The 16,296-nt window shown below is 38.1% G+C and overlaps 1 protein-coding gene, 1 long non-coding RNA gene and 1 pseudogene across 4 annotated transcripts in view; 1 reads left to right on the top strand and 2 right to left on the bottom strand.

Moving 5' to 3' along the window:
• Positions 1-2,722, bottom strand: part of ZFYVE16 (zinc finger FYVE-type containing 16) — a 54,693-nt gene extending 51,971 nt beyond the window's left edge. The window contains exon 1 of one of the 3 annotated variants that reach the window (XM_037159302.2): positions 2,308-2,722. The gene's annotated coding sequence lies outside the window, so the exon portion shown is untranslated. Of the gene's footprint in view, positions 1-2,025; positions 2,120-2,307 lie in introns of those variants that run through there. The other 2 variants (XM_053664455.1, XM_037159301.2) reach the window with 2 other exon arrangements.
• On the top strand, positions 2,052-3,558 carry LOC128627293 (uncharacterized). The gene is made up of 2 exons (XR_008391459.1): positions 2,052-2,145; positions 2,250-3,558. It is a non-coding gene; the product is annotated as an uncharacterized LOC128627293 (long non-coding RNA).
• An 11,266-nt stretch (positions 3,559-14,824) lies between these two features.
• Positions 14,825-15,858, bottom strand: LOC119059585 (small ubiquitin-related modifier 2-like; annotated as a pseudogene).
• Positions 15,859-16,296: the final 438 nt, after the last annotated feature.

Genomic DNA, 16,296 nt, shown 5'->3' with positions numbered 1-16,296 from the left:
TTCCCCTCTAAAGATAAATAAATAAAATCTTTTTAAAAAATTGAAATTTAAGAAAACAGTCCAAAGCCAAAAATATGCAAAGATATTTCACCAAATCATTAATTCAAACAATCTAAATGCCAGCATTGGGACACAACATTAAATTATGCAGGCATCAAAAGTAATGTTCACCAAAACTTTTAAAAAAGTACATGCTCTACAATCTTGCAATTCTACTACTATAGAAACACTTGCACTTGTGCACAAGAACACGTCACAAAGAACTTTGTTGTGCAGTACTTGTACTAAAGTAAAATTTCAAAAAACCTAAAAGCTCATCAATACATGAGTACTTAAATCAGCTTTCTCAGACTAAGGTCTGAGGACTCCTGGAAGCCCCCAAGACCTTTTTAGGGGTCCTGTGAAGTCCTTCCTTTTCCAAATATACATCAGTGTAAAGCTGGATTTTCTTAATATGCTTCAGCCTAAATAAGATAGTAGGCCAAATTGAAGAGAGAAGCAGATATGAGAACCCAGCTATCTTCTAGTAAACCAGACAGTAAAATGATGTGCAAAAAATGTAAAGCAATGCTACCTTTCTCACTAAATTTTTTATACAATATTTTTCAACAATATCATTTAATATATAATGGTTTATTTTTAATGAACAAATAAAAATTTTAAATATTCTGAGTTTTCACTTCTAAAATGGTAAATACACTTCATTAGAAAACAAAACTTTTAGTCTTTAATAATTTTTAAGTGTGTAAAGAGATCCTTAACAAAACTTTTAGTCATTAATAATTTTTAAGTGTGTAAAGAGATCCTTAGACCCATCTGGTTAAATAAACTATGTTACCATCATATTATGTAACGTTATGATTGGGAATGATAACTTAGCTTTATCTATAATGTAACTGTTTCAAAAGACATCTGTAATCAAAAAACGTTACATGTATAAAGATTTTTTAACACATGGGAAAATGCTTAAAACACAATGTCAAGCAAAAAAGCAGCCAATCCAACTGCATATAAAAATCTCATCTTAATGAAGAAAATAGCATGGAAAAAAGACTCGAACATAAAAAGTCAAAATATTAACTGTGGTTGATTACCTTTAAATAAAGGAATTAGAGTTGATTTTTTCCTTATTCATTATTATGCTTACATTTTTTTTTTTTACATTAAGCATACAGTTTAGCATCCAGGGGAGAAAATAAATGAAAAAATGTGGTGCAAATTTATATAATATCTCTACTGGATCAAACCATTCAACTTCTGCCAATTCTAAAGACTACAAGTTCAAAATAATAAATGAAGGGACCTAATTCAACTGACAAATCGCCTATTTTGTTAAATTAAGACATTAATGTATCAAATTTATGGGCTGGTTTCCATTAAGAGTCTAACAAGAACACCCTTAATCTGGAATACAATTTGCGATGACGGTAATCCAAGTTACTAGTTTAAAAGTTAGATCATCTTTTAGCCTTTTTCAAAGGTACCAGGGTAAAGATAAGGGAGGAGGAATATTAACTCATCCTTCCTAAAATGATGAGGGAAATGGATCAGTGTGGATGACAGTCACAGGCGGGGGTCGACTCCTTTCTTTCAGTGAAAAGGCACCACTCCACAGGAACAAGTCCCCTCCGCAGGCGCAGCCCCTCCCCTGGCGCGACAGACTGCCCGGGGGGACACTCCCGCCGCCACTCGCAGCGGCCCAGGGGTCGCTCCCTCGGCAGTGCCAAGTACTCGGAGACGAGAGTAGGTAACCCCAGACCAACAGCCAACGAATGCGGAGACTAGCCTCCAGGCCTGACCCGGTCTTCCAGGTTTCGCATCGGGGACGCGAGGGTTGAGGATCTTGATTCTCTGGCCCGCGGAAGAGGATCGGAAAAGGAATGGGTCGGGTGACCAGCCTCGGCCCCCGGAAGAAAAGGAGGGCCAGACCAAGACCCTAGGGCAGAGCGTCCAATGGCCACCCCGCCCCCTCCGTGAGAGCAGTAGGAGTGAGAAGCCAAGATGCCTGTCACCGGTGGCTCTTACCTCCGCCCCACACCTATGTCTGCCCCGAGCTCCCTGGAGACTCCCTGCGACGCCGCTTGCTTCGAAGACCGAAGAGCAGGTCCCGAACGGAGTCTCGGGAGTGTGCGACGTCGGCTCCAGGTTAGTTCCCCTGATCTGGGAACGAGCAAACTGCGCAGCCGCAGGCGCAGAACCCTTCCTTCGGCTCACACGCCCCCTCCCTCCGTGTCCCCGGCCTCTCTTAGTCCCAAGACGCCTGCGCGCTGTGATACCGAGGCTGAGCCTGGGCTTTGAGCTTCTTACCGGAAGTGCCGGAGGAGATTCCACGGAGACGCGATTGCGGAAGATCGGCCTTAGGTCTGGCGTCAGTTTCCCACTACACGTTTCGGGAACGAGGTCGGGAAGCGCCCCGCGCCACTGCTCGGCCTCCTTTGCCCTTCGCTGACCTAGAAGTGGCTTCCTTCGCCCTCATCCTCTAGCGTCCTCAGCCGGCTCAGAGATCCGGCCTGCACCGGACACACCCGCCTGCCTGACAGCTAACCCCGCCGGCTCGCCGCGCTGCTGTCCTCGAAAACCCGTTGACTTCAGATCTGTTTTGCAAGCCCCCTGCGCTGCCCTGGCCGCAACGAAAATGCTCCTAACCCTCCCAGAGCTTCAGGCCCCCCAGCTGACTGGCCATTTCCGTCGGCGGCCCGGTCCTTCCCTCTCCTTGCTTTAGTTCTGCTTTTCCTAACAGTGGCCACAAGGATAGCTGCCTCCTTCTAACAACAAAAGCTAATCTGATGGAGAAAAAAATGGCATGCATGTATGTGATGTGTATTTCTGTTCGTTGACCTTCACTGTCTTTACCACAAGTTTCTTAAAAGTCTAAATGAGGGAAGAAGAAACATCTCCGTGTGTGGGGGGATTAAGGTATCATTACTGGGTGGGGGTGGGAGGGGACAAAAGGTTTTACCAGTTCAGATTTCAAAACTAGCCCTTCAAAACTTCACTGGTCACAGTATGTCAGGAGTATTTCAGTCAGATGTGATTATGGGGGAAAATTTAAGAATCAGTGCTCAAATTCTAAATCTGCAATTGACAAGTTTGTTATCAGCTCAGTGTTAATTTTCTTTATCTAATCTTGAGTTTCCTAAACTCTGAAATGGAAGCATGTGGTTTTAGTTCACCAGCGAAGCTTTTATTGGCTGCTTAAAATAATCTATTGAAGATCTGATATGTGACAGGCACTGCGTTAAATGCTTTGCTTATTATTTCATTTTTATCCTAAGTAAAATTTGGAAAGCATAGTGTTTATTTTCTTTGTGTTAGGTGTTGTTCACACATAAATTAAAAATGAGATAACTGTCTTTATGGAACCACAGTTAAATAGTATACAGGGTCCAGAAGTAATATGTGCTTGAGTGTGGTTGGTAGGGTAATAACATGGGTGTAATAATTTGTAGTTTTATTTTGAACATTTCACCTACAATGCCATATGGTTTTTGAGTGTGATATTGTTTATGTTACAGAGTTATATGCTTATGACTTTGTAATAAAAAAGGTGTTATTTGTCCCAGACTCTGTGTGTGTGTGTGTGTGCGTGTGTGTGTGTACATATACGTACATGCATATTTGGGATAAAAGTACATATAGTACAGTGTGAGGGACAAATAATAGAAATAAGAAACACTAAGAACTTAAGTATGATAAATGGGAGATGTTATACATAGTCAGTTCACAAAACAGGAAATTTAAGTGCCTACTATGTATTTTGCTAATGTTTAACTAAGTAATGAAAGGAAGACCAAAGACATTATTTCCCATGGATCTAATCAGCCAGCTTGTTTAAAATATTAATGAACTCCTTTGGTGAGAACAGAATGAAATCAGCCCTCATTTTGTTTGGGATCTAAATTAGGACAAATATTTTGTGAAGTCATTTGTCAAATTCTACTAAGAAATGTTCAGATTAACTAATTCAGTAATTTTCCTTCTGCAAGTTGTAAGGAGATACTCCAGAATACTGAGATTTATATGGAATAACAATAAGGAAAGTAAACAAGTTATCCAAATGAATGTCTTTCATATAGAAATGCAACTATACTTTGTTGTCACATTTATTTGTTGATCTATGTTCCCTCTGTGCAGTACAGTATGCTAGGAGTTATAAAGGTTATAAAGAGGGATAATTTGTGATTTTTGCCCTGAAGTTCACCATCTACTCTATTGTTCTTTTATTTAGTTGAAAGATTTCTGTAATATAATAAGATTATGGGATCTTTGTATAGATTCTGGGTCAATTAAATTTTCTCTGATTTCCTTTATCGAATAGAATAAAGAAATCTGTACATCAAATGCAGGGTCAAAAAAGAGTCCTCAGAAAAGTCTGAGTTAATAATTTCTGAAAAATTCCAAGTATCATCTTTAACTTATGAAGATCCAATTTATAAGCAAATGGTTTCTGGGCTCGAAGAAATCATCCCAATTGTAACATATTTGGCCAATGTATTTCTTAGACTGACTAGTCATTGCCTGAATCATCAGCAGTTTATTTTGAAAGGTAATTAGAATCTTGATTTTAAGAGGCTTAAATTCCACAGTAATATGAACTCGTAAAGTGTTCCCTTTACATAAGTAATATGGGTGGAGAAAATACCAGAAGCAAATGAAAATAACTATTAGAATTATTCATTTGTTTCAGGCTGGTTTAATACTAACAAGCAATTTTAGAACTAGGGATTTATTTCTCTAAAACACATAATGTAACCTGGAACTGTTAGTTAACCATTAGTATTTAAGTACTACATAGTCATGTTTTGACACTCAGGTTATGAGAAAAGGGGCTAAACCATCTTATAAAAAAAATTATCTGTTTCAGGGCCAGTTAAATCAGCTATTGGAGCAATGTCACTAATAAAGAAATAGTTACAGCATGAAAGCTAGTTTTGTTTTTTTAATGATAGAAAACTTTGTAAAAAATACACCAAAATATTAACTGGATTATATTTTGAAGATGATATTATGAATTATTTCTCTTTAGATGTCCACATTTTCCACATTTTTTCTAACAACATTAATAATCCAAGGGGGGAAATGGAACATTTTCTTCTAAAAAGTATTGCTGAGCAGTACATAACCGAATCAACCCATTACCTTGCATTTATTTTTGCAGTCTTTGCATACATCATATTGCATGACTGTGAGTTAAAGGAGAGAAATAACCAAAAAGGATGGATGAACCCTTGTGTCTGGATGTTGTCTGAGAGGTGGCAGCAAGATACAATCATTCCCAGGACTGAAGTATGATACAGCTTCAACATCATGACACAAGTTCCCTTAACAATAACGTCATTACAATTCTTTGCCAAATATTTCCAGTTCTCTCTTCTGGGCATGTGATGGCAATGCACTTCCCAGCCCCCCTGTGGTTGAATAGGGTCATGTGACTGACTCAAGCATACGTGTCATTTTTAGGCTGGACCGTTTACTCACCAATGTGAGATACTCCAGAGCTTGCTTCCCTTCTGGCACAGCAATAGGCAAGACTTGATATTGTGGCTGCTCCATCAGTGTGAGTCAATGAGAAATTCCAATGAACAAAGCACTTCTGAGGGAGTACCAAGGGGGAATACAACAAACCTTATTATATGCCACTGAGATTTTTTGGGTGGCTTGTTACTTCAACAAAACTTAGCCTATCATGGCAGATAAACTGTTTTATGCCCCTGAGACGTATGAGTGGCTGTTCTGTGCTATATAATACACTGAGGCAGTGCTTCCAAGAGGCTATCTGCAACAGCATTGTTTCCTAATGTGTTTTTCCTTCACAGGTGAATTGCTATATACTCATAATTGTTATGACTTGCCAGGTAAATAAATACATTTGTTGTAAGAGCAATAGTGAATTTTTTAAAATTGTTTTGTGGGAAATATCAATCACATATAAAAATAGAAAGAATATTTTAATAAATTGTGTACCTACCTCTCAGCTTCGGTGTCAACAACTCATAGTCACAGATTTTACTTCATTTATACTATAGACTCACTCTACCCATCTGCGTGTAGCTGGATAATTTTGAGGCAAATCTCATGTATCTTTTCATCTCTAAATTTTTCTATGTGCATATTTAGAAGATAAGCCCTTTACAAAATAAAAATAATAATGCAACGAACTCTCTTGTATCCATTACCATAACCCAGCTTCAATATGGACAATCCTGTTTTATTCATACCTTTACCCACCCGTATATTTTGAAGCAAATTCCATGCTTTGTATCATTTCATTCATAAATATATATATACATAATGCATACATATGTATCTCTAAAGATTATATATATAGCTCTTTACAAAAACAATAATACCATGTCACACGTAAAAAATTTAACAATTCTTCAATAATGCTAGATATTTAGGCACTTGTGTTTAATTTTCCAATTGTTTAAGAAATGTAATAATTGAAATAGTTTGTGGGAATCCAAATAAGGTCAACATATTGAAATGGGCTGCTATTTAGTAATATTCCCTCTTTTTTTTTTCATTCCTTGCAATTTAATTTTTGAAAAATCACATTTTGGCCTGTAGAATTTTCAGCACGTGAATTTTTCTGCACCTACCTCCCCACGGTATCTTTTAACATGTTTTTCTTCCCCCATGTTTCCTATAAACTTTCAGCTAGATTTAGACGCTTACTTTATACACGTTCAGTTTTTTGGCAAGGCTGCTTCTCCCTCCGCCCCTTATCCATATTTTGCCACAGTCAGCTGTAATCTAAAAATAGTAAATGGAAAATCCCAGAAGTAAACAATTCGTAAGTTTTAAATTGCTCATTATTCTGAGTAGCATGATGAAAATTCAGCCATCCTGCTCCATCCAGCCCAGGATGTTGATTCAGTTAACATTTATCTCACTTATCAATGGCCACAAAACACAAGGGTAGTGATGTTGACAATTCAGATATGCCAAAGAATATGTGAAATACTTCCTTTAAGTGAAAAGGTGAAAGCTCTCAATAAGGAAAGAAAAAACGTGTGCTGAGGTTGCTCAGATCTACAATAAGAACAAATCTATCCATGAAATTGTGATGAAGGTAAAAGAAATTTGTGCTAGTTTTGCTCTTGCACCTCAAACTGCAAACGATGCTGCCACAGTGAGTGATAAGTACTTAGTTAAGATGGGAAAGACACTAAATTTGTGGGTGAAAGACATGAACACAAAAGGTTCCAGTGACAGTAATGTGTTGCCTCAGAGAACACTGAGCCTATTTGAGGACTTCAGCAAGGGATCTCCCAACATGAGTGACACCAGGCCATTTACTGCAAGTAAGGGATGGTTAAACTGATTCAGGAAAAGGGTTGGACTGAAAACTATAGAAGTTACTGGAGAGGCTGCATCTGCCTAGGAAGAAGCTGCTGCTACATTTCTGGCAGCACTGAAGAAGTTGATTAAGGATAAAGGATACCTTCTAAAACAAGTCTTCAGTTGCAAAGAAACCAGGCTCTTTTCGAAAAAGATGCCCAATAGAACCCATATTCATAAAAGTGCAAAGGAGGCATCAGGTATAAAACATGGAAGGATAGATTAACTCTGGTACAATGTGGCAATGTTGGAGGGCACATGATAAAGCCATGAGTAGTGAACAGAGCAAAAAACTCATGTGCTCTCAAAAACAAAAATTATCTGCTTGTGTTCTGACAACATAATCAGAGTGTGGGTGACAGCCATCTTGTTTTTGAAATGGCTCCACCAGCCCATTGCAAGAAGAAGGGTGAGTATAGCACTATATTTTGAGACCATATTCACATAACTTTTGTTACAATTGTTCTACTTTACTATCAGTTGTTATCGTCGATCTCTTGCTGTACCCAATTTATAAATTGAATTTTATCATAGGTACGTATAAGAAAAACAGTATATAGAGAGTTCTCTACTCTGTATGGTTTCAGGCGAAGGGTCTTGGAATGCATCCTCTATGGATGAAAGAGGACTACTGTATTGTGAGATATATAATATCTTATTGGCTCTCTTTTAATAATATTAGCAACCATAGATAATCACTGCTTGGGCTCATTCTTTGATTTGGGGTTTGCAAGATGACATTCTCATCTTTCTTTTTCCTTAGCTGGAATTCTTTTATGAAAAAAAAAACAACTTCCTCAACAACTATTTAGTTTTCCTGAAATATAGTTCATACAGGAAAGGGAGATTAAATCTCTGACCTTTTACTTTACTGACAGTTTTCAGAAGAATGAGCTGGTTCCTTTGTATCCTCTAAATGAGAATAGTGGTGGTTGGGGCAGGCGTTAATATATATAAATTAAATATATGTATATGTATGTATATAGGTATGTATAATACCTAACCAGTTCTTTTATTTTTTTAGCATTTTTGTAAACAAATTTAATAATTTCGCCATTGTTAATCCCAATTTTAATACCATAATAAACCCATGTAATATCTATTGCCATAATCATAATACTAAAAATATTAAAATTGTCAAAGGGTTTGTACTTAAATTTAAATCTGATTAAGATTTACTTATCATTCTAATGTTAGATTTATACTTTTTCTTTCAAGTCATAAAACAGGTTAATAAGAAAAGTTTTTCAAAACTATTTTTATATATCTAAGGATAATCACAACTGAATTTAACTACAAAAATTCAAACATATAGGCAGATATATTAGTACACAGCTTTGCTAATTTTATGTTTGGAGCTGGCATAAGAAACTCACCAGAGCTCAAATGTGTTAAAATGGAATTGACAATATCAGTCAGTTTATAGAGAGAAGAACCAACTGTTAGTGATCTAATTCCACTGCCAGTTAGCATGTAAGCTGGAACCAGAAAGAGAACTGAAATTCAAGCTAGAGAAGTGAAATTAATTATTCTGCTTGTCACTTGAACAGTGATATTTTGTGAGAACAAGCTCAAAACAGAGGTTATTATCCTTTCTGAGGTACATAAGTTTAACATTGTGCATAATTAGAAGAAAAAATGAATTGTGGTTGTCATCTCTTTTCCTTGTATATATCCAAGGAAAGCTATCATATTTTCAAACATTGGAAGAGAGTTTTAGCTTTCTTCAGCTGGGGAGACAAGATGGAATACACCACTGGGGGCAGAAACTAAGCCTTGCAGACATGCAGTAATCCTCTCCGGATCCTGGTAATGAGAGGCACAATCTGAAATCTTTCTGCAGATGCCCTGTGAGATATATCTCTGAGTCTGCCTGATCTTCAGCAGCCAAGAGGCTGGCTGCAGGGCTCTTCAGCAGCAGCCTGAAGTCAACAGAGCAGTGGCAAAATGGCAACCACAGAGAACAGAGGATAGCTCAGCCTCCTGGGTTTAACATAAATTAAGCCCAGATTGTTGCAGGACCCCACAGAGGAAAAGAGCCCCAAAAATGATTGGTTGAATTTTTCCTCCAACCTTAGAACAGATTACACCTGATTTAGAAAATAAGAGAATGTAAGTTATTGTATTATGGCATTGTGGAATAAAATTTATTCCCATTATATGTAGTTTTATAATGGTGATCTCTCAGTGAAAAGCATGAAAACAGAATAAAAACTCTGCCCTGGCTGGCTCAATGGATTGAGTGCTGCCATGAGAACCAAAGGCTTGCTGGTTTGATTCCCAATCAGGGCATATGTGTGCGTTGCAGGCCAGGCCCCCAGTAAGGGGCATGTGAGAGGCAACCACACATTGATAATTCTCTCCCTCTCTTTCTCCCTCCCTTCCCCTCTGTCTAAAAATAAATACATAATATCTTAAAAAAAAAAAAAGAAATCCTATTCTCTATTATGCGAGATGACTTTTTTAAAAATGTATTTTATGGATTATGCTATTATAGTTGTCCCATTTTTTTCCCCTTTATCCCCCTCCACCCTGTACTCCTTCCCTCCTGCATGCCCTCACCCCCTTAGTTCATGTCCATGGGTCATACATGTAAGTTCTTGGGCTTCTACATTTCCTATACTATTCTTAACCTCCCCCTGTCTATTTTGTACCTACCAATTATGCTTCTTATTCCCTGTACCTTTTCCCCTATTCTCCCCCCACCCCATCACCACTGAAATATCTCCATGTAATCTCCATTTCTGTGATTCTGGTCCTGTTATAGTTGTTTGATTGGTTTTTTTGTTGTTGTTCTTGTTTTCTTTTTTTTGGTTCAGTTGTTGATAGTTGTGAGTTCATTGTCATTTTACTATTCATAGTTTTGATCTCCTTATCCTTAGATAAGTCCACTTAACATTTTATATAATACGGGCTTGGTAATGATGAACTCCTTGAACTTGATCTTATCTAAGAAGCACTTTATCTGCCCTTTCATTCTAAATCATAGCTTTGCTGGATAGAGTAATCTGGGATGTAGGACCTTGCCTTTCATGACTTCAAATACTTCTTTTCAGCCTCTTCTTGCCTGCAAGGTTTCTTTTGAGAAATCAGCTGATAGCCTTATGGGAACTCCTTTGTAGGTCACTGTCTCCTTTTCTCTTGCTGTTTTTAAGATTCTCTCCTTATCTTTCATCTTGGCTAATGTAATTATGATGTGCCTTGGTGTGTTTCTCCTTGGGTACAACTTCTTTGGTACTGTATGAGCTTCCTGGACTTCATGGAAGTCTATTTCCTTTGCCAAATTGGGGAAGTTCTCCTTCATTATTTTTTCAAATAAATTTTCAATTTCTTGGTCTTTCTCCTTTTTTCTGGCACCCCTATGATTCAAATGTTGGTATGTTTAAAGTTGTCCCAGAGGTTCCAAAGCCTCTCCTTTTTCTGAGTTCTTGTTTCTTCATTCTATTCCAGTTTCATATTTATTTCTTCCTTTTGTTCCAAATCCTGAGTCCTGATTTGAGTCCTGGTTTCCTTCCCTTCACTGTTGGTTCCCTGTATAATTTTCTTTATTTCACTTCATGTAGGCTTCATTTCTTTCTTTATTTTGTGGCCACACTCAACCATTTCTGTGAGCATCATGATTACTATTGTTTTGAAGTCTGCATCTGATAGGTTGGCTATCTCTTCAGCACTTAGTTCTTTTTCTGGAGTTTTGATCTGTTCTTTCATTTAGACCATATTTATTCATTGCAGAGCACCTGTTACATAGGATGAAGCAGAGTCTTAGGTATTCACCAATGGGGGTCGGGGAGGCAACCCACTTCACCATGTTGTGATGCTGTATTTGGGGGAGGGGTCCAAGAGGGAACAATGCCACTTGCTCAGCTCTCGCTCTGCTTTCAGACACTTCCCCCGCTACTCACAAGTGAATTGTGCGGTTCTGGTGGTGGTTCCCGGGTGGGTGGGCTTGTGCACATTCTAGAACTCTGTGGGTTCCTCCAGTGGACTCTCCTTTGTGATACTGGGAGTTTCTCCCACTGCTACAACCCCCACAAGTTTTTACAGCCAGAGGTTTTGAAGCTTTCTTTTCCTGCACTGGAAACCTGGGTTTTGCAATTTGTCTCACTCCCCAGTTGTCCTCCCGGTTTATCTGCATGCAAATGTGGGACCATCTTGTCTACCAGCCACCACCTTGCCGCATGTCCTCTCTGCCTGTCTCCACCCCTCCTACCAGTCTAGATGAATATTTCTTCTTTAACTCCTTGGTTGTCAGACTTCCATATAGTTCGATTTTCTGGCAGTTGTGGTTGTTTTTGTTCTTGAATTGATTGTTGCCCTTCTTTTGTTTGTGTGAGGAAGTGAAGCATATCTACCAATGCATCCATCTTGGCCAGAAGCTCAAGATGATGGCTTTTTATTAGCTTTTTTCTAACACATTTGGTAGTCAGCTCAAAAGTGTATTTTCTCTTTATTAAATTTCTTTGAGTTGCTCCTTCAAATCAAGAAATAGAAATGGTTACCAGAAGAACATTTCTGTATACTGTTAAGGTGGTTGGTGATGCCAGCTGTGAAAGAATTCTCAAAGAGAAGAAAGAGTAGAGCATGAAGTTTTTATTCACTTTCCAAGAAAGGAGAAGGGTGTAGTATGAAGGGATATACCAGCCTTGAGGGGTGGGGGCTTTGGATTGAAAAGGGGTTGCTGTTGTGTGGCCCTGGGCTGTTGGGACATTGTAACAGAGGCTGCAGTTTGTTCCAGTGTTACCTTCTGCCTGTGGCTGTAGGGAGCTGTTGGTCCTGTTCTTGCTTTCAGTAATTTCCAGTCCTGCAAACAAACTCAGAAAAGTAAAATGACAGTCATATTGAATAAGGTCACAGGCCTGCTTGGCAAATGGTGCCACAATAGCAAATGGGGCTGGCTTTGTCCTTTCACATACTTTACCATTTGTCTTAACTATTAAAAAAAAAAAAACAATAGAATCATATGGACTGTTATATGTATATATTGAGTTAAGTGGGTTAAAGACATTTTAAACAGGTTAAAGGAAAGTATAAAAGTATCCACTGAACAGGAGGTACCTCATTTTTCCTTTTGAAGGAAAGCTTTACAAGAGCACCTGCTATGTTTGACCAGTGATATACAAGGAGGCTGGATAATATGGGACCACACTTCCTCATGTGGCATTTTTTCCCTATTATGGTCATTTCCTTGACCATTTCCTTCCTAACATCAAATACTGCTGGACAGGATTCCTGGTCTTAATGCTATTATTTTTTCTAAATAGAATTTTCTTCACTGACTTTTAATTTGTTTTCATTTCAATGATGGCTTATCATTTCTATTACATACTGGATTTTCTTGCTGTCTTTTATATATTCATTAGATTTAGGTTTGTCTAAGAGTATTAATAGCCCCCAAGACAACAGAGGCTTAAACTGGATGCTTATTTTTCTTTTGCATCAACATCCAGATATTGATGGACTAAGGCTGTCATAGAACTCTGTTTTATGATGCCAACACAGACTTTGGATTCTTTTAGTCTTTTGCTGTGTCATCTGTGGCCTCTATTCTCAAGGTCACCTCATGGCTTAATAAAGTTACTTCACATGCAAGAATCAAGTCCATATTTCAACCAGCAGGAAAGAGGCACAGTGGGTCAAAGTGTTCATGTGAACTGTTTCTTAAAGAGGGGTCTCTGAAGCTGCTCCCGTATGTTCTCTTCCTTATATCCTCTGGTGAGAACTTATTCTCCCATCCACAGGGAAGACTAGGGAATTGTCTTTTTGGGGGGAGCTCTTGTGCCCAGCTTGAAAGTCTAATGGTAAAGTGGATATTAGGAGGAAATGGCAGTTTCTATCACACTCTATTTGAACTATGGTGCCTTTGGGAGCACCCTAGTTGCAAGAATACAATAATAAATATTTCACCAAATAACACAGATCTGAGCAGGCCTTGCATGATTATTGCAACTACACAATAAAGATTGACTTTTCAGTCCCACTGGAACACCCTCTCAGTAATTAAATTGTCAGCGTATAATCTTTACCTTCAAAGTCAAATACAAAAGCCTTCCTTCCACTCCTCACTCTTTTTCTTGCCTTCCCTAGTCATGTTGTTAAGAAGAGTGCTTGCTCTCACTGACTCCTTTCCTCACCTCCTTTACTTATCTTTGACCTTCTCCAGAATGGCTTCCCCCTGATTATTCTACTACTCTTGCTAAGGCCAACAGTGATGCTCATGAAACTAATCAGGTGTTTTTCTGTCCTCTTCCCTGGCTTTTCAGCAGTTGGCAAGAAACTTCCTCTCTTCTGTCAAATTCTGTGACACTTTTCCAGAAGCTCCTTGTAAATCTTGTGAGCTTCTCCTCCATCTGGACACAAAAGATGGATCACCTAAGAGTGCAGTCCTAAGTCCTTCTCTTCTCCACCACGATACCTTACCTACATGAATTCAGGTGCTGCAGATTTCAATTATCACCATGTGCTGAGAATTCCCAAGATTACTTCTATAATTTGATCTTTATTCTGTTTTGTACTACTTTATTCAATGCCTGAGTAAGCAAGTGACTTGTCTTTGATTAGCCAAAGCTGCTTTTTTATTATCTGAATGAATAGAAAAAATTTTAAATGTGTGTGCTTGTTAGTAAGTTACCAATTGTATAGCTATATTAAGAGAAAAAAATATAACATCATTATAATGTTTAGTCTTTTTATTCCTTTTTTTTTTTAAACAAGGAGTTTATTTAAACAGCAAGATGCTTGACTTGAAGGGAAAACTATCTAGGATTCATGTCTTCTAGAGTTATTTATCCTTACCTAAAGATAGATTTCCCTACATGTAACAGCTATGCACAAAAAAAGTTATAAAATTGTCCTTGGTCTTACAATGATAAACAAGAAACATTAAAATTCTCCAATCAAACAAGGTATGCAAGGATTTTTACGTTGTTCCTTTTTTTGTTAAATAGTGAGAACAAAATAACTTACTGGAATATAAAGGTAAGAGCTGAATAATCATGCCACTAACATCCCATCTCCATTTGATGTTGAGCAAAACATAGTGTTAGCACCCTGACTAGTGTGACTTAGTGGGTTGGGCATTGTCCCATAAAGCAAAGTTTACCAATTGATTCCCTGTCTGGGCACATGCCTGTATTGTAGGCCCTTCTTGGATTAGGGCATGTGCAAGAGGCAGCCAATCTATGTTTCTCTCTTTCTCTTTCTCCCTCCCTTCCCCTTCCTCTAAAAATAAATAAATAAAATCTTAAAATAAAATAAAATAAAATAACATACCATTGGCCATTTAGTTAAAAAATGCAAATGCTTGTGCACATATATCACTTACTTTATGTACAACAAAGGAATGGGGGAGGGAGAAATGAAAGAATAAAGAAAACTACTGTAGTAGTCAGGATGTGATAGAACCAAATTGCAGTTTTCTAACTGAGAATGTCTTCTTGGTCTGGAGGAACAGAGTTATGGAGCAAAGTAGCAAGTTCCCTTTTCAGTAGACAACTCCCATCTGCTGCTGGAACACATCAATTGTATCTTCATCCTCCATCTTCAACTCTGCAGGTGTGCCTGTTTCATTGATTGGCTGCCAGTCAAATCGGAATCTGATCGGTCTCATTGACAAACCCCGTCCTTCAAATAGGCTTTCATTAGTTTACTAAGTAGTGTATGCCTCTTAATTTTAAACTGCACCACGGAGCCATCCTGCCCCTCCACCTTCAAATTAATATGATCCCTGTCCTCAGGCTTGACTCCTTCCTTGGGTTTTTCGATGGCCACAGTGATCAAAGGCATCTCATCAGGGGCCACTTCACGAAAGAGGTACCAGATCTGCACCTAAGGAGCAGAAAAGCAGCACCAGGAGTGACAGAAGGAAGCAGGCGGTGGCGGTGGAGGTGGAGTCTTTTCATTCTTTAAACTGTCATCTGACATAAATAATGAGGTGTCTTCTGTTTCTCAGACACATTGCTTAATATTATCGAGGATTAGAAAAAAACTAAACACAATTTCTCTTTCACTGCAAACTTTAAAATGTACTTGAGAATGAATTTATGCATTACATGTATAAATATACACATGTACATAATTACATGTGCACAAACAGAAACTTCAGACCGTTCTAGGGATAAGTATAAGTTGATATGACGAGTCTTTCTGTGCCTTAGTTTAGTCATTTATAAAATAAGGACAATACCTACATCACAAGATTGTTGTAAAGGTTAAGTGAGCAGTGTACATGGAAGTGTCTCATAAGCTTTAAGAAGAAGGTTTATTTATACCTTAATAAACCTGAGATATTTTCAAGCTATCCCTCTCTGAGTTTTATTCTCCATGGGACATTACTGAAGTTTGTCTACATTAGCTACATTGTCTACATTTTCATACTAAATGATCGGTTGTGAGTGTTCTGGTGTGAAACACTCAGAGAGCAAGCAAATACTAGAGGAAATCCAAATCTACCTTTATGACAAATGCCTTGCTTTGCCTACTGATACCTATTCATATGACCTGCTTACATGCAGCCATGCGGGTCTGCCATGCCCATTTCCAATCAGAAGCCATCTGCTTTCCAAAGCTTATGGCTCTCTGCCCTCACCAGCTACACAGAATACCAGAATTCCTGGGTCCTCCTCAGAGGTTATTTTTGAACTTTCTGCTGTTCAACTCATATCAAAGCCTTAACTGAAAGTAGTTCTTATCAGTCATCCAAAATAAGATTTTTCCCCTTGGATTAAATTAGATTCTAAGAAGGCATGCTTGACTAATTATTAGTGATTGCAAAATTACCAATACCGAATTGAGTTTCAACATTATACTCACAGATTTTATCAAAGTTACTGTAAGAAAATGTTATATAAAATTTGGTCTTATTTGTTGTTGTTAAGCAAAATAAAGTCTTTTTTTTTTTTTTTTTTTTTTGCCCAGTGGCTTCTTTGGGTCTCTTGTCAGGGGTTGCTATTAAAT

This window comes from Artibeus jamaicensis, unplaced genomic scaffold, assembly GCF_021234435.1.
Source record: "Artibeus jamaicensis isolate MK-2021 breed Jamaican fruit bat unplaced genomic scaffold, CSHL_Jam_final contig_373, whole genome shotgun sequence".
In the NCBI taxonomy this organism is placed as follows: Eukaryota; Metazoa; Chordata; class Mammalia; order Chiroptera; family Phyllostomidae; genus Artibeus; species Artibeus jamaicensis.
Note: the sequence above shows the minus strand (reverse complement) of the source record. Positions and strands in the feature narration are given on the sequence as shown.